The sequence below is a fragment of the Lactuca serriola genome, chromosome 9 (genome assembly GCF_051521515.1).
Source record: "Lactuca serriola cultivar US96UC23 chromosome 9, Lser_US96UC23_V15, whole genome shotgun sequence".
Taxonomy (NCBI): domain Eukaryota; kingdom Viridiplantae; phylum Streptophyta; class Magnoliopsida; order Asterales; family Asteraceae; genus Lactuca; species Lactuca serriola.
Genome location: NC_136416.1, coordinates 38,997,556 through 39,017,525, shown reverse-complemented (window position 1 = coordinate 39,017,525; position 19,970 = coordinate 38,997,556). Strand labels below are relative to the sequence as shown.

Sequence of the window (19,970 nt, the reverse complement as noted above, 5' to 3'; positions counted from 1 at the left end):
AGACATTAAATACAAATTTAATTTGAAAACTAATATATCTAGAAATAATATATTTTTTTAAACAATTAAAATTATGATACGCAAAAATGTGTGTCATCTTCATTTATGACATGACCTTTCTTGACAGGGGCTTTAATGATACGCAATGCGAGTCGTAAATGCGCGTCATAAGGTTACGACACGCAAATGCGTGTCATCTTCCTTTATGACAGGGCCTTCCTTGATACGCAATGTGTGTCGTAAACGCGCGTCGTACATACGTGTCGTAATTGCGTGTCGTAAATAGACGACGCACAAAAACGTGTCATCTCTCGTTATGACAGGGCCTTTCTTGACATGCATTTGCGCGTCGTCTGGGCGTTTTACGACACGCATTGCACGTCATAAAAGGCTGTTTTTCTAGTAGTGATGTATGCTTCAGTATACTTAGTTCACTATAAACAAGAGCTTTGATACCAATCTATCACACCCCAAAACCGGAACGACAGAAACGTTCTGGGGCGGAGGACGCCATGCGTAGTATCACAACAATTGTATCATAGCAAGCATAGTAAACACAACCAAACATTGAATACATATATGAATATGGTTTATATTGTCTTAGTACATAGTTTTGTTCATATCCAAAGTAAAATAGAAAGACATGACTCTAACGCTCCGACTTTTCCAATCTCTTGGAAGTACCTGTCTACTAACTCCCTGAGAATACAAGCAGTTTGAAAGAATATCAACATAAAGCTGGTGAGTTCATAAGCATTCAGTTTTGGTGGAAAATGTTTCTTTGATCCATTTGAAAAGTGTTCCTCAAGAAAATCCTATATTTTCTTATGAAAAGCATGTTTGAAAACCCATTCCTTCCATGACTCCTTAGTTCATACTAGTTATGTATAAACCAACATCGGACAGACAGTTAATTGTGTGTATCTGCCCTAAACCCACAGCCAAACAAGGAATAGGGAGTGAGGCGGAAACAACACATTCCACAGTCTATCGGATATTCTTTATACGTAACCTGGATGCGTAAACTAAGAAATCATGGAATTAATAATGAAAGTTCGTTAGTTACTTGTTAAACAATTCGTTTATGAAAAGTCGAGTTATCCCGGGAAAATCCTATATTTTCCATAAAAACAGGTTATCCGTCCTAGAGGTAGAGATGCAAGTTTAGAAATCCCTGATTACTATCAGTGTATTTATGAAAGTAGTTTTATTACTCAAAATAAAAAAAATGAGAGTTGAGTCTGTAAACCAAAGATAGTTTATACTTATTTGCGAGTCGTATAACCATACTTGATATGACAGAGAGACCTTTATAACGTTCTTCAGTCGTTAAGTTAAATGAAATTTGTTCACCACAGGCATGCCTGCCTAACTGTAGCTAGCAGTTCTGGTGTGGGATTGTCAGTCCCAAGTAGATCTATTCACAAATCTCACGCTCTCCCTCCAGGAAACTCTGGTTATACTAAAAGGATTTATCCCTGAACACTTAAGGGTACGGTATTTAAGTAGAGCCTCACAATTCTGTATAATCTAGTTCACTAGCGGGAAAATAGTATAAAACGGTATTTATCATTGAAAAAATGTACTTTATACTCCTGAGAAAATATATAACATAAACTAAATTTGCCATAGTTTATACATATTCATTCATGAAATCTGATTTGGCAGAAACTGCCTAGAGGGTTATCCCAAACTATGCCTATTATAGTTTATTAGAGTTAATATGAAAATGCTTAGTAAAAACCCTTCTGAAAGCTATGGAGTTAGATTTCCAAATTAAAAGTTTCCCTTATGCTCAACATATTACAAAAAGGGATAAAATATCTGAATATGTTATTAAACACGAAAATCATTAGCTGTATTAATAATTTAACACTTAATAAAATACTTTGAGTTTGGCTTGTATTCCCTCTTGAAAAAATTAAAAAAATATGGAAAATGTAGGGGTATGAACTCACCTCGGGCAATTTGAATGAAAGATCGATACGGGATGCCGGATGTTCAAGTGAAGCGTTGAACACGATTTGCTCAAAATTAACACGTAATGACACATAAAGGAGTCAAATGACGGTATTTCACCACTAGATGTGATGGAGAACCACTCTAGGGACTTGGAACTACATGCACTAAGTGTTAGGACCTTAAAGGATTGCATAAGAGGGGTGTATGGCCACCTTATAGGTGTGTACGACCATGGGTGTGCGGTTGTACACTCATGATGGAAGGTGCCTTCGAGGTGTTTTCAAGGTCCATACTTGCAATCATGAAGTGCTCTAGGTCCATACTAAGTTGTAGTACAAGTTTAGGATCTTAGAATTGAGTTTGTGGTCCTAGGGTGTGTGTGTGGTCGCACACAGGAGTGTGCAGCCGCACACAAGGAGTATGTTGCCGCACAAGGGTGTGTGCGGCAGTACATGGGTGTGTGCAGCCGTACACCCCACACAAAGATGTCCAAAATGCCAGATCTAAGGTGTAGCAAGGCTAGTTTCATGTCTAACTCGAATATGGAAGTCCAACTCTCACTTTGGAGGGTCTTTTAGAAGTGTACGGCCCACCTTATGAAGGTGTGTGGCCGCACTCCTTCAAAGAATGAAGAACATGATGATTCAAGGCTTAGATCAATAGGTCCTTCATGTATGATAAGCTAGGTGATGGAAAACTCACATTTTTTAGGCCTTGGGAGGGTTTGCGGTTGAAGAATCTTGAAAGAAATGGTGTTGTGTGTGGCCAAGGAGTGAAAGGAATGAAAAGAAAGGGTCTACCCTTTATATAAGAGTGAGTGTGCGGCAAGGAGGGGTGTACGGCCATACACCCATGTGTGCGTCCGCACACTCATCAAAAAGGGGTGTATGGTCCGGTTTTGCTATTATACGCCTTGCTGACTGATTCCTAACCTCAACCTTGATTGTACCCATGCTTAGAATACTTAAATTGACCCTTAAACAGTGCTAGAAGTTAATAGTGTTGGCTTAACATTGATTGAATTGACTAGATGTAGAATGAGAAAGTTCTGGGTTGTCACAATACTCTGCTAGATGACGGGGCCAACACTTGGGTAAAAGGCTTCTCTCGTTGTTCACCTCTCATCTCATCATCCAACTCATATTTTATCTACCCATGTTTTACCCAACATATTTTGTAGATATAAAATACATATATAGTCTAAATCATTCAAAACATGTATAAAATCATTCATCCAGCATAGACAGCACGTACTCAGACAATATGCACACATAGCACGTAATTTATATAAAATACTTCATATCTATGTGTAAGATGAAAGTAACTATGCACTCACTTGTTAAAGTGTTGATTCCAAACTCGAACAACACTTTACTTCTTAACAATATAATTTCCTTCGACGAAACCTAATATTATTACTAATAGATTTTAGTCTAATATTTACCATGACTAATTATTAGTCTTAGCATTATTATTATTATATAAGTGTTTAAACAATATTTTCCAACCACGATGTACAGACAGGGGCCAGACATAAAACACTGGAGGGCAGAACCATTTTGGCATGTAGCACTTCTGTAATCCAATAACCCTATGCGGCCCTTTAAACCAGATTCCTCGTACCGCGAGTAGTTAAAAACATATTATAACGACACTTATATAAGTCATTATAATAGCCTAAATATTTATTATAAGTTCATAATAACAATACTAATTTTAAATATAAGCTATATTTAAAATATGGTAAGTATAACTTACTTACAAGGGGGTTTTGCTAGGAGTAGGGCTCAACAGGGGCAAAACTTCGTCGCTGAATCTTTCTAAGCAGAAAGATTCTTGTAGCGCTTTAGCGCTTACCTTACTATAGTAAAACTACAGAAAGAAAAGTCAAATCACGAGGGACCAAAATGCTCGGGGGATAAAAAGAGAAAGACACTTGAATCAAGAGAATGGTGCAAGAAATATGAGAGCTAGAGGCTCTTATTTATAGTGATTGAATTTTTGAAAACTACCCTCCATAGTAACTTAATGACCTTATAGTTATATAAATGACTAAACACCCCTTTATAATACTATTTTAAATAGATTTAATGATATTTGTACTAAAATAATGTCGAAAGTACTCAACATTAGTCTTATAATGACCGCACTGTCGATACATTTCTAATGATATATACATATGTATATATATGTAGACGTATATATGATTTACGTTTTATTTTAATATGTAAATGTGCTATTAAAAATTATAACTCATTCATAAGAACTCCATTTTTGACATTGTTTATATCCACGTGTTGGTATTTAAAAGTACTAAAACTTTCATTTAGACGTCGTCAGCTAATTCTCATTCTATCTCAGATTTACAAAACTGTATCGAATTTATCGCGCTCGAAGAGTAGGGACCAAGTTTCGTCCATATCTTTAACATACTAGCTCTATTCTCGACGTTCTTTATATCCACGCGTTAGTATTTATGAGTACTACAACTTTCATTTAGACTCCATCGGCTAACTCTCATTCTATCTCGAATTTACAAATCTGTATCGAATTCGCCGCGCTCGAAGAGTAGGGACTAAGTTTCGTCCATATCTTTCGCATACGAGCTCCATTTTTTACTGTCTTTTTATCGTTGAACTCGTATTAACGATATATTCATTTCTCGTTTAGACTTTTTTGGTAAAAAATCGACCAATCTAAAATTCGAATTTCGATTGTGCACTCCTATACTAAATCTTAGAAAAATCATAACTTCCTCATACGAAGTCAGATTTGGATGTTCTCTTTATGCGCACTCTCGGTATAACATATACTAAGACTTTCGTTTAGATCGCTAAGGCTAGAAAGTATTTTATCATCAATTCACTTTTTACGATTCCCAGTGTCGTGTCGGTTTTGCCGTAAAACTTCGACGAGTCATAACTTCTTCCTTATAGCTCGGATTTTGGTGTTCTTTCTATGTACGGAACGCTTGTGACATATACTATCACTTGGTTAAGATTATTTATTCTTAATAATATTCTATTAAAAACTCATTTTTGATGCTTATTGTCTCTAAATTGACTAGAACGAATCTGCGGGCGTTACACTTGATATCATTTGCCTTAGTAGTTGGAATTCTTTGCCCATGAATAGACTTATTTATGCATCAAGATCCGAAGAGTTAGTATTAATAGTGTTACTATTAAAGAACTTACCGATATTACTATTATTTAGGGTATTGAAGGTTTCGTTAAGATCCTGGGTCACAAGAGTTTGGATGTTTGGGATACCTCCTCGTTTGGGATAGTAACGGATGTTAGAGCTATTGATTATGTACATTTCTTTATGGATCCTATATTGTTGCAATTCAGGATCATTGGTTGTAAAATTGACGGTATCGCCTATTAGGGTTTACAGATCTCCGACCTTATCCGTTTTACTTCCTTAAGTAGTGTTCTATTGATTCTGTACATTTCCTTATGGATCTTGTATTGTTGCAATTCATGGTCCTTGGTTGTAAAATTGACAGTGTCGCCTATTAGGGTTTACAGATCTCCGACCTTATCCATTTTACTTCCTTAAGCAGTGTTCTATTGTCTTCCTGTTGTTGAGCCACCTATTGTGTCAACAACTTCATCATGGATAAGAGTTCCTTATTAGAGACCGAGGCTGGAGGATCTTGGGACCCTAGGGATCCTGGAACAACTGGAGGGGTATTCTCCTTCGGTATATTAGGAGTGTTTCTTTGACGAGAGAGTTGCTTGGAGGGGTGGAAGACTTTTTGAATGAATAGAAGGAACAGAGGAAGAAGAAAGGGTCGGATGTGTAGACATGATTTTCGAGGATTACAAACACCACGACCCCATGGTGGGCACAAAATTGTTTTACTAAAAAAATCAATCAAGTATTATTCAACCAAATTGCATGAGCGACTGTGATGTTCTTAGTTGAAGTAAGTATTGAATTGAGAACAAAATCGCACAAGTGGTTTACAAGGAAAGCCTTTGATCCATTTTACGATCTCCAACACAAAACATTGGGAGTTGATAAAAATCACCTTCCTTGTTTAATTATATTGATTGAAATGTGAGTTACAGAAATGGAGGTAAGTATACGAGTAATCTTTTGCAGTGAATCTAGTTGTTTGTAGTGTGCATAGTACATGTTTATTTATAGTCTAGTCTAAGTAACTAGAGGTCCGATATTTCCGAAATCCTCTTGAATAAGTATCAACATGTTGGTTTAACTTGGTATTTCCGGGCCTTAAGCCTGATGAAATCATTTTTTCGTTGAGAATGAGTTTTATATTGACCATTTCTGCACATGTGAGAAATAAACAAGAAACATATTTGTTAAATTTTGTTAAGAAATAATAATAATAATAATAATAATAAGGATCCTGACATATGTTTCATGATCTCCAAATATCATTGAGATCTCGGGATCCTGGATAGGATTGAGGATCTTGGCTCTAACACTCTTGTTAATCATGTTAACTCTAACAAAATACTTACAAATATGAAATTGTAGGAAATCCGTATCTTAATTACTAATCTGATTAGTATCCTATAAATTGTTACGTAATTATTTTCTGCATTCTTCTAAATTGGAGAGTAGTAGGCTGGCACACCTATCCCTTATATAGTATAAAAAATGATTGGTTCATTCTTTTCAGCCATAAGCATTTGTAAAATTTCATCCATGATAGTCCTTAATAAAAATACAAATTACTCATTAGTTAGACCATAATCAATTTACTTCATTTATATTTAAGAGTCCATTACTTCATTTGTAGTGAACATAATCAAGAGCCCAAAACCTGATTTAAAACCTGGATGCAAAAGAGAAGTTATGTGCACAAGGAAAGGAAGCCACTGATATTGATTCAACTGAGGTCACCAATAGCTTTGTTTTTGAAACATTTTTGCAGCCCAGAATAAGGATATCTGTCTCCCTTCTCGATCTTTCCTTTGTATCTCACTCTCTTTTCCATCAGCACAAAATTTGTGGTCAAATATGCGGAAACAAATAGGAAACCCTAGGTCGTTTGTACTCCCTCGTCGCTACAGCTGGAACTTAACCAAGAGAGTCACCGGAGATATAAACCTTACCAAAAAACGACCAAACCCATCAAAGCTTCTTATATGGCGTCGGAGATCATCCATGGATAACGAAAAAAATCAATGACCACTCGGTTGAAAATGAATTTATCGAAGCTTTTCGACTAAATAAGCTCATAAAAAATCAACGATCCGACCGGAGAGGACACCGGTCATCGAAAGTGATAGGGGTGAACCGAAATTGATAACACACCTAGATACACTCACATACGCACACTCGACAGGCCCTAGTCTCTCTCTCTCTCTCTCTCTCTCTCTCTCTCTCTCTCTCTCATATCCCAAACCTTAATGCCTTAAAATGCTAGTATATAAATGGCTAAAATGGGCAGGGATCATTTCTCATTCAAGGAAATCTTGATTCAACTGTTCAAAAACAAGAAAGATGCTGGAATTAAGTGCAGCAAAATAGATTTTTTCTCAAATTTTATAAGCAAAATACACCCAAATTTTTAGAAATATGATTCATCAAACCACCGTGATTAGTTAACTATCTACAGACAAAAGGAAATACATACAAACACATATTAAAACTACACCAAGATCTATCTGGTGTCTTGAGACATGAAGATTTATACAAAAGATAATAATTATATATAAACTGACTCCTAATTTTCAATTATTCCGTTTCCCTTGCCTTGGTTTACGTTTCCTGTTATCCACAATCACATTCACAAAATAAGAATATACTTCATGAGTAATTTAACCATACGTTATCACATCATAATACATCGTTATCATATAATCATATTCGTCATTTTTAACTTAATGTTCTCCAAAATAATGCCAACATATAACTCATTAGGAGGTTGCATATTATATGAAAATTTTCATAATACTCATATATAGCTACAACAACACATGCACCCTTCTCTTGGCATACTTTTAACTTACCAGACTTATACCCATTATAAGTCATGCTAAAATACTCATTTTGTTATATTCATGTAACGACATATAGGAACGTAAATATAGATATATAGCTCTAAACAATACAACACAATACATAGTGTGAGTTAAAGTTAAACTACTCACCTTGATTAGGTTGATAATATCTTTTTCCAATTCTACGAGATCTCGTTCCAAGTTTTGTTTCACCCAAACCTAGTCAATAATACAACTCTTACGTGTTATGACGCGTTCATAATCAATAACACTACAACATAGCTCCACAATACTCAATTATGTGTAGCAAAATATCAAATACTCAATTTATTCATGTACTTAGAATTGATCATCTTTATATCTTTAATAGACACATTATGAACTCAATTCGGCAAAATCACGAACTTCAATTTCTAGGGTCAGAAATTCATCCCCAATCACACAAAATTAATTCTTGTTATTACTCTACACACTTAGAATCAAGTAATTACCACTTCTATTTTCTACTACTCATCAAAATTTTAATATAGAATTCAATTGTTATGATTAGGGTTATTAAACGCTAAACTCGTATTTGCCTTAATTCATAAATTGGTTAGCATAAAAAACTTACGCTTGATTCTAGAAGTAGTAAACAATACTTTGCTTGCTCCTTCTTAATCTCTCCTTCTTTCTTCTTAAAAATCATATCGAAATCCCCTTTTCTTAGACTTTCTCCGCTCTGAAAAAAGAATGTGTATAAAATGAGGGATAAAAGAACTCCCGTTTTTTTTTTATCTTATTTTTTTTTTGCTAAAGAGCATTGCCACGTCGCCGCAGCACCAGCTCCCCACGTCATCGTTTTCCCATTTTTTATGACACTTTTGTTCCGTCACTAAAAGATTCGTCACAAAAGAATATAACATCCTAGCTACTTTCAACCACGTCGTGGTCAGTCTAATCTTCACCACTTCGTGGTGCTTCAAAGTACATTGCCCTCACTATTCATTTTATGTCAACCAAATTAGTGCTTTAGTACCACATCATGGCACTACTCTTACCACGTTGTGATTACTGTACTCATTCGCTATCATATTTTTTTTTATTTTAAACTTGTCTGCCATATCCCATTCCTTATTACGTTAGGTCATTTAAAATTAGAACTTATTAATTTGGTTACACTCCCAAGTTAGGTTATTTCTCAATTATGACATGAGGAAATCTATCAAACTCATAATTACGCAACATGACCAAAATACACTTTCTGGCCTAAAACTTTTATAATAACATTTCTTAACTTTTAAACACACACTTGTATATTTTACACTATTGCTACATTATGGATTATAATTTTCTCAAAATTAAACAAATGTTACATTAAGGTTGTGTGGTTTATAGGGGAAAGAAACAAACCATAATTGGAATGTTGGCAGAAATGGTTCCTAGGATTTTGGCAGGCAAGCATAATAAAAGCCTAGGCCTTATTTCTCTTGCAAAATTGATTTCCAAAAATTGCATAACACCCCTTGGACGTATAAATTTCTATTATTATTATTATTATTATTATTATTATTATTATTATTATTATTATTATTATTATCACTTTAACCCCTTTACATATGTATATTGCCTTTTATTTAAATAGTTACTTGCCAAACCTAAAAATTTAGTGTTTAGTAATTTAATTACTTGTTATTATTTACCAAGCCCATTTCAAATTTATTAAATGGAAACGATTACACAAACTATGAAAAGTTTAAACAGTTCAAGATCTGATTTCATGCCATTCTTGGTAAACCAAAAGAAGAAATATGGTTTTCAAATAAGATTATCAAAATTCTTAATATCACCAACGATGTATATTTGAAGGGATTTTGCCTAACAATCAGTATAAAATTATGAGGGGAGATAATGAAGTTTATGATTTCATCATTGTTGATTTTCTATTAGTGAATGTAAATGACTTTTTGAGCTTGTGTTGGTTTTTTTTTTTGAAGAAATCAAAATGTCTACAATATTGGATATCTGTATATGAGAGGATTCATGGAGTATTACTTTTCTTAGATTGCGGAAGTCTTTGGAAAGACAGTCGAGAATCCTTGTATTGTATTGAAGGATATAAAGAAGTATAAAATTTGGTGAAATTGTCAAAGATCCATGGGGGATTGTATATCTTGGAAGGAAGATGAAGGGAATTCAAAAGTGATTAACTTTTTATATCGATTGCTATGAAATATTTCAATCCACTCATATTCAAAATCTGTTGATTCAGACATTTTTTTGCAGCCTTATTTCGAATCCAGACAAGAGGAGATTTGAGAATTGCTCTCATGGTGATTGGAAGTTGAGAAGGCTCTGCTCAATATTACACACACACACACACACACACACATATATATATATATATATATATATATATATATATATATATATACACCCTTAAGGGTATATAAGCTTAGGTACCCAAACTTATCATAATACGTTGTTTTGTATCATATAATACATTATAATTGTCTAATGTTCTTATAATTTAACTTCTAACTTGATTTACTTCCAAGATTTTTATAAATTACACATTTATCTTTCTCTTACATAATTTTCATTTTCATCTACAATATATATAGCCTAATAAGTTTTCGGCAAAAAGATGTGATGTAAGAGAAAGATTATACGGAAATTTCGAATATCTTGAAAGTAAATCAACTTAAGATTGAAGTTTATGAATATTATAATGAATATATCAAACAAAACGACGTATTATGGTGTATTCGGGTACCTAAGCTTATATACCCTTAAGGGTATATTCACTTTTCCCATATATATATATATATATATATATATATATATATATATATATATATATATATATATATATATATAGATGACTTCGAAGATGGATGAATCTTCACAAATGAGGAGAATGTTGGCTAATAGTTTTTATTGTGAGGTGTCAGTAGATGATAATATCCAAAGTTGGAACATCCAAAGTGAATGAGACTATTTGAAATGATGTCTCTACTAAAGTATATGCTAAATTATGCTTATTAATCTCTTCTGTCTGTTTCATGTGGTATAGATAGCTTATGGCATATGTTAGTCTAAGATATTTGTTATGCTTAACTGTTTTAGTCCACATGTTATTTTATATTTAGATGTACGTACACCTTGTGTCTATATATAAGGTGTTAGTCTTCATGAGAGGTTACAAGAGTTATTTGTATGCTCACAACATGCTAGCTACACTAGTACAAAACGGCCTACGACACATTTATTAAAAGTGTGGCCAAATGTCAATAAAAAATCTAGTGACTGCTTTTGGATACATTTAAATTAGTTTCTATGGCCATTGTAAAAATAATCAAAACTTTAACCGCACTTAATGATACCAAATGTGACAATTATTAGCCACACTCGAACGTTGTGACCAGATATCACCATCAGCTTGGAATACTGATAAGCATTATGATACATTTTTTATATGAGACAATAGATAAATATGCAGTGACATGAGACAAGTTTATATGTTTCTATATCATGGTGTCGTTTTAGACATATGAAAGTCAATGTAGCTAAAAGGTGATACATATGATCACATTAAATATTTGTGTGTCCATAAGTGGTGTTTACTAGTGGCTTAGTAAAAGCAAGAAAACAAGTTACTTTGAGTGGTATATGGTTATGTGTCTTTTATTATGTGTGTCACAATATGATGAATTCACTTTAAAAAACAAATATTGTGAGTGTAAGTAGCATTTGGTTATGGTTACAATTATTATGTGTGTCTATAAGTAAATCTAGGCATAAAAGACATATAATGTCTACATAAAATGAAAATATGTTGCTGTAAGTAATTACTAGTGACTTATTAATATATTTTGTGCTTTATTTTTTTATTTTTTTTGGGAGACAGAGACCCCCTCACAACTTTTATAATTCAAAAAGAAAATGATTGAAAATGATGAAGAGGGCTAAAAGGGGTCATGGGAGTAATTATGTATTCCGATAAATAATAATAATAATAATAATAATAATAATAATAATAATAATAATAATAATAATTAGTAATTAATAAAATAAATTAGATTATTTTGATTAAATGTATACTTGCATGTCTAGGGTGCAAATTGCTATTTTGAGAAACCACTTTAGTTAAATTAAGTTGAACTTAGGGTATATTTTGTCATTATGACTAATCACAGGGACAAGAATTGACAAGTTTTGGAACTTCATTGTCTTCTTCTGTTTACCATCCCAGGAGCGCAACATGTCGTTTTCCCCCATTTCCCCTCTCTTGGACATGTAAGGACTCTACCCGAAAGGCATTCAACTCAACCAAAATTATCGATATAAATATCCTAGCATTAGAGACTTTGGGTTTATGGTGAGAAAGAGAGAGAGAGAGAGAGAGAGAGAGAGAGAGAGAGAGAGACGCTGGAATCTATCAAGAGTGGGTGTGTGTGTGTGTGTGTGAAAATAGTGTTCATCAGCATTGTCACTTAAGCAAGCAGGAACTGATGGATGGTTCAGGTCGACTCCTTCCCAACAACTGAAGAAAAACCTCGAATATGGTTGGGTCTGGACATCGTTGAGCCTTCATTTTGTTTTGCCGCCTCACTGCCGCCTCCATGGGTGTTGTTGAAACATCGATTCTGGGGGAAAGAAGGCCGAAAATTGGAGAATCCAAGATGCAGCGGTAACACCATAAAATTTCAAACAAAATTTTTCAAAAAACGGCCTATGACACATTTTATTAAAAGTGTGGTCAAATGTCACTAAAAAATTCCAGTGACTGCTTTTGGATACATTTAAATTAGTTTCTGTTTCCATTGTACAAGTAATCAAAACTTTAACTACACTTAATTATACCAAATGTGACAAATATTAGCCACACTCGAACGTTGTGACCAAATATCACCATCAGCTTCGAATACTGATTAGCACTATGATTTATTTTATATATGAGACAATAGATAAATATACGGTGAGATGAGAAAATTTTATATGTTTCTATATCATGGTGTCCTTTTAGACATATGAAAGTCAATGTAGCTAAAAGGTGATACATATGGTCACATTAAATATTTGTGTGTCCATAGGTGGTGGTTACTAGTGACTTAGTAAAAGCAAGAAAACAAGTTACTTTTAGTGGTATATGGTTATGTGTCTTGTATTATGTGTGTCACAATATGATGAATTGACTTTAAAAAACAAATATTGTGAATGTAAGTAGCATTTGGTTATGGTTACAATTATTATGTGCGTCTATAAGTAAATCTAGGTATAAAAGACATATAATGTCTACATAAAACGAAAATATGTTATTGTAAGTATTTACTAGTGACTTATTAATATATTTTGTGCTTTATTTTTTTTGGGAGAGGGAGACCCTCTGACAACTTTTATAAAACAAAAAGAAAATGATAGAAAATGATGAAGAGGGCTAATAGGGGTCATGGGAGTAATTACGTATTCGGATAAATAATAATAATAATGATATAATAATAATAATAATAATAATAATAATAATAATAATAATAATAATTAGTAAGTAATAAAATAAATTAGATTATTTTGGTTAAATGTATACTTGCTTGTCTAGGGTGCAAATTGCTATTTTCAGAAACCACGTTAGTTAAATTAAGTTGAACTTAGGGTAGATTCTGTCATTATGACTAATCCCAGGGACTAGAATAGACAAGTTTCGGAACTTCATTGTCTTCTTCTGTTTACCATCGCATGATCGCAACATGTCGTTTTCCCCCATTTCCCCTCTCCCAGACCTGTAAGACTCTACCCCAAAGGCATTCAACTCAACCAAAATTATCGATATAAATATCCTAGCATTAGAGACTTTAGGGTTTAGGGTGAGAGAGAGAGAGAGAGCCGTTGGAATCTATCAAGAGTGCGTGTGTGTGTGTGTGTGAACATAGTGTTCATCAACATTGTAACTTAAGAAAGCAGGAACTGATGGATGGTTCAGGTCGACTCATTCCCAAAAACTGAAGAAAAACCTCGAATATGGTTGGGTCTGGACATCGTCAAGCCTTCTTTTGTTTTGTTGCCTAACCGCCACCTCCATTGGTGTTGTTGAAACATCGATTCTGGGGGAAAGAAGGCAGTCGAAAATTGGAGAATCGAAGAAGCAGCTGTAACACCGTAAAATTTTAAACAAAATTTTTCAATTTAAAAACACATTTATCAAAATAACAAAATCCCAAAATGTCACAATGTCAAGTTATCAAATCTCATAACCAAAAACTGTATATATAAAATTCTAGGATCCTCTAAATCATAACTCAATCTCTGATGTGTGTATATAATCATGTCGGCGCCTTCTCGTGATCCTGTGAAGTATCTGAAACACATAACACATAACACATAACACGGTAAGCACGGAGCTTAGTGTGTTCCCCAAAATACCACATACAACACTTTAGCTACTCGAGGCTATAACTCTGTAAGACCCTCCGGTCTATGTGTCTCAGTGGGAGCTTCCAGTCCCACAACTCGTTGGACCCTCTCGTTCGGTCTTAGTGAGGACCCTCCGGTCTCATAGCTCATTGGACCCTCTGGTCCGATCTCAGTGAGGACCCTCTGGTCTCACACCTCGTTGCACCCTCCGGTCCGGTCTCAGTATCACATAATATAGTATATATACCACACAGACAAATGCACAACTCAAGTAAGCACATAAGACCAATATATACATAGAGTATCATAACAGCATAAGTCACAAAGACAGTATACATGATAACACATAACACATTATAAACAAGTAAGACCCTCTGGTCGACAATGTACTAAGACCCTCCGGTCAATAGTGTAAATAAGACCCTCCGGTCAATAACACGAATAAGACCCTCCGGTCACACACAAATCAACACAAAGGTAAGTATAGTGAGAAGACTCGCCTCGGATGGCGGACAGATCCTATAAATGCTTCTGTTGTACTCCAACTTCTAACACTGAGCCAAACCCACAATTAACCCCATTAGGATCTAAGACCAAACTTTCACATATTAGGTCTAAATACGGTCCACCAATCCGGTCCAGAAATAATCCAAGCCTAATGGGCTCACCAAGGCCCAATACCAAATGGGTCCACAGAACTCCACTAATGGCTTAACTATGTCCCAATTTTCTAAATTGGGCCGAAACCCTCATATGGGCCTTACCCTAAAGCCCATTTAAATATTCTAGTCCACATTATTGCTCTTGGATGACCCATCAATGGCCTAATCACCAAAGCCCAATAAAAGGCCCAACTCATGGCCCAAGCAAAAATTAGGGTTTTAACATAAAATAAAGATTAGGGTTAAGTGTTTTTCACTTAACCAGTTAAGGACTTAACCAATTAAGTCCATCACTCCACTAGCCCATTCACACAATGAAGTCGGACATAATTCACAGTATTAATCTAACAGTCCAACCCCTGGTCCCGGTAAAATCCAAACTGACAAACCCAAAAATTAGGGTTTTCTAGCCTAATCACAAAGCAGCCCAGTAGGGTTCCACCAGCTCGGGCACCACCCACCGCCACCTAGGGCGGTGGTGGTCGGCGACGGCTCATGGCGGCAGGCGGCGACAGCCACCATTTTCAATGGTGGTGATTACTTTTCCGACCAAAATATTGCTTAAAGAACATAGTACGACCATTACACACCCAAAATACACAATAAACTCACATACACAGCCTCCCACATGGTGGCAGGTGGTGGTAGGGAGCAACAGCCGCCGCCTCACGATGGTAGTGGTGGATTCTCTTTGTCCCAAGTCGAGCAAGCACACACACACGCTTGTAAACACGAGCTAAACACCGAAGTACACTCAACTCAGCCACTTCAGTTGGCAGGTGATGACCGGAAGCATAAGAATGGTGACCCATGGCCACCGGCGACCCTAATGTCGGCGTGTACGACGCCAATCACAGAGAAAATGAAGGAGATGAGGTATATGGGAGACTGTGATTCTTACCGAGTGCCTCTTGTTTGTTCACGACTCGTACAATGGGGTTTCCTCGCTCCAACCATCGGTCACGGTGGCTCTCCCATCGCCTCGCTATGTCTGGCAGCAAGGTATGTTGTGGTAGTGCACATTGGCAAGGCAGCAGGCGGCGGACAGACTTGGTTACACATGTGGCGGCTGAGGAAGCTCCTGGAGGGTGGCAGCTGAAGAAAGTGACACTAGGGTTAGGGTTAGCCGGCAATGCAACTTGAAGCGGGAGGGAAAATGAGCACCGGGTCTAAACCCGTGTTCATTCAAACTTTGATCCCAAATGTCCAATTTTAGTCCCTCCTCCTAATTTTGTTGTCAATCCAAGTCCAAAACTTACCAAATAACCCCCCGCCCTCAGAAATCTATTCAAATTAATTTCCAATAATTTACGAAGCAGCCCCCACTTTCATAAATATTTACAAACTACTCTGGAACTTACACTTTTAACCCGTGACACCTGAAATTATTATGGTTAACTCCTCGAAACCAACACCTTGCTAAATTATTAATGATTTTAGAGTTTCTATTCATCTTAACCCTTTTCCATTTATTTATTTAATATATGGGATGTTACAATGCTTCCCCACTTAAATTAGATTTTGTCTTCAAAATCTTTCCTCACCATCCCTTACACGCTCGCAACTTGAACGATATGGCCACAAGCCCGAGCATAACACCAACCGTTCAATCCAACATATCTATCTCAACCAACCACATGTCCATGCAACCACTAAGTTCGCTTTACTCCAAGCTATATTACAACCGATCTGTAGTCGCACCTCATTTCCGATCTCTATCATCTAACACTCACTAACTCCATGCGTGTTGTAGTCCTACTCAAAACAAACGAACCGACCCTCCAGTTCAAGATCATCAGATACAAACCATAACCACTCAAAATGAAATCCATCAGGGATCTAAAATCTCAACTCATTTATCCTTTACACAAATAGGGCCAAACCCAAACTCAAGAGTCTAGTTCGACAGCAAAATTAGAACCACTCATGTCCAATCGGATACTCAACCCATAACCCGTGATCCGCGAATCTACACTTACACTACTTCTCCAATTCCTTACGATTTGCGACAACCCCTCCCCAATTCGAGATATAATGGAGCCCTACCATCATGGAGACCCCAGTCCCCCTTGGCCTAGCCACCAGGTTCCCAAAGACTCGGTCGTCAAGGCTACCTAAGCCTAAGAACTCTTCTGTGTCATGCTCTGACTAGTAAGGTTGCGGCTCCCCATAGTCTTACGATACTCTCTCTGTGTGTCATGTGTGATATGGCTCTCCACAGTCACATGATATTCTCCTTTGACTCCATATTCTTATCGTCAATTTGTCACCACATTGAGTTCACTATCAAATACTCGACAGTCCATGTAGATAGGTATACACACCCACCCATTTTAAGCATCACTATTCCTGACGACAGCCCTTGTTACCAACAATTTCTATTGCTGCAATTCACATTCCTGGATAATCTCGTTTGATGACACTTAGTTGAAGGGTTCCCATTGGAACAATAGTCAGTTGGTAATCCACTTGCCATCTCACAACTCAAGCCTCAAAATAGTCTAAAATTTTAGAATCTCATCCTTGGACACCTTGGTACCCCTTCACAATTCTCATGATGTCTCTCTACGGACACGTCTCGTAATCTCAAAATACCTCATTTTCCCATTTCAAGCACAGAGGAATCGCCAATGACTGAGAAAAATTTGACGATAATCCGAACCTTCTTCCTCTGTACACGTACAACATGCATTATCTCATTATGCACCTTACCTCATCCACCTATGACCCAAGTCTCATGTGTTCGTATCGCAGATCTCCATAGCCAGTTCTCTAACCGCACTTGAACAAATCTCTGATCTTCTCAATAAAAGACCCAATTCTTCCCAACTCGAGGCTCGAACTATCACACATTGGCATACCACAGTCTACCACACATACTGACTCACAAGATGCACCAATTCCACCTCATGGAATGTACCACACCATACTCGATGATCTTCCGGATAATGATCAACTAAATCCAAGCATCACGTAACCCAGACCAAAATCACATAATCCTCCTAACGTGACTGTCTTTGGTCATCTCAAAGTCGACACACTGCCGAATATCCCAACTGTCCCGAATTAGTCCCAACTCTCAATCCGAAAATACTGCACTATCACACACCTCGTCTCCGATCCTTCATCCGACGTCCCATCGTGTGGATCATCATAGAAACAAGAGACTCCACTTACACAGCTGATACACAACATAAGAAATGAGGGCTTCCGCCCCGATATACTCCTCTTAATTACCTGGAATTGCTGCTAAAAAGTATGCCTCACCCATGAAGGCACCTCCTTGTTCTTCCGTCTCAGTCTCCACTAATGACTCTCTCATGGTATAAAATACCTTATAGTAGACATGCTGCTCTAATACTTTGCTGAAAAGGTCATAACCATATGCTACCCCATGGGGTCTAACTCCAACTCTAAAGCCAAAAGCTCGATAACTCTTTTGCTTTTCCCCGAAACGGGAACAACGCAACTCTTGCCCCAGAAAGCGACATCTCAACTATTGGTTGATTTCTCAAATCAAACCATAATTCTCCATAAAGTCTCATCTCTACTCATCCCTAAGTCTTGCGACTCCAACTGGCATCTCACCCATGAAAATCTCTCAGAACTAACTCGATTTCCCTCTCCAGGTATCTCCCATTGAAACTCGTTCCACATGGCCCTCTGGCCCCACACTCTATCACATTCGTCCTCAGTCTAAACAATCACAACGGGATAACTGGTAAAGTTAGAAGTAGTATCCACTACGATTCATGGTGCTCGAACCATGTTATATCTTCTCAATCTGTTGCGGATAATGGTAATCGAACCATGCTATCTCTTCTCAATCTACGACGAATCATGGTACTCGAACCATGTTCTCTCTTCTTAATCTGCTACGAATCATGGTACTCGAACCATGTTCCCTCTTCTCAATCTGCTACTTAGAACCTCTGGAAGTCTCCATGTTTCGGGTATGGGTCCTCTGCTTTCATTAGTATGGGCCCATACTACCTGCCACATCTACCCATACTCTCCACACATATCGTCCTAGATTTCCTAAGTAGCTGCTCAGCTTCTCGATTAGCAATTCTGTCATACATGTTAGCCCTCCAGCGACTACCCTCTGCTATCAGCATACTCATCTGACTGAAGCCACTCCTTAGGCTCTTCCTAGTTTCTCTTACTTCTTTGCCATCAGCTGTTGAAGAACCCCTTATGATGCCAGCCATCTACCTCGTAAATATCGTCATGTTCACTTAGTAGCTGACTCCCATCATCAAGAGTTCCATAAAGCACGAAGCAAGCAGCATTCCGACATCAAATAATCTCTACCAACATGTAAAACCACTCTAGGTTACAACTTCACTTGCTCTATTCACACTTTAAAGGTATCACCGGACTCAAGTAACCCTACCTCTCGTGGGTATCTAACTACTCTCTCAGTAGACTCCTTAATTGCACATATAGGTATCTTTCCTAGATTATCACTCAACTCAGAACTCTCCCTAGGTGATTCCTGTTATATACTCTTACTCAGCTCATACTAAAAAGCACATCACAGATAGCAGCAACTCCTAGGCTAAGGCATCACAAATCAGGCCACTCTAGTCCTAAAATATGAAATACCAAGCCTACCCTCTAGCATGCATAATATCTCATAAAATGTCTCACAAATAAATCATAACGCAAAAGTAAAGGTATTTTGGGAAATCACCGTTCGGGCTCTGGCTGATTGTACACACTGCTCCAACTCGTTTTCTCTTAAACTCTTTCTCATTTTAGAAAAATTTATGTGTTTTGAAATTTTTTCTCAAATGCTCAGTTTGCGTCCAAACACACCCGGAAGTGCATCTGAATCCCTTCAACCAAGGCTCTGATACCAACTTGTAACACCGTAAAATATCAAACCAAAATTTTCAATTTAAAAACACATTTATCAAAATAACAAAATCCCAAAATGTCACAATGTTAAATCATCAAATCTCATAAC

General features: G+C 36.6%; 1 long non-coding RNA gene across 1 annotated transcript; it reads right to left on the bottom strand.

The window, feature by feature from the left end:
• Nucleotides 1–7,510: 7,510 nt before the first annotated feature.
• LOC145075051 (uncharacterized) lies at nucleotides 7,511–8,683 on the bottom strand. Its single transcript, XR_013692275.1, has 3 exons — nucleotides 8,560–8,683; nucleotides 8,097–8,165; nucleotides 7,511–7,713 (listed from the first exon to the last, which is right to left on the bottom strand). It is a non-coding gene; the product is annotated as an uncharacterized LOC145075051 (long non-coding RNA).
• Between the last annotated feature and the right edge of the window lie 11,287 nt (nucleotides 8,684–19,970).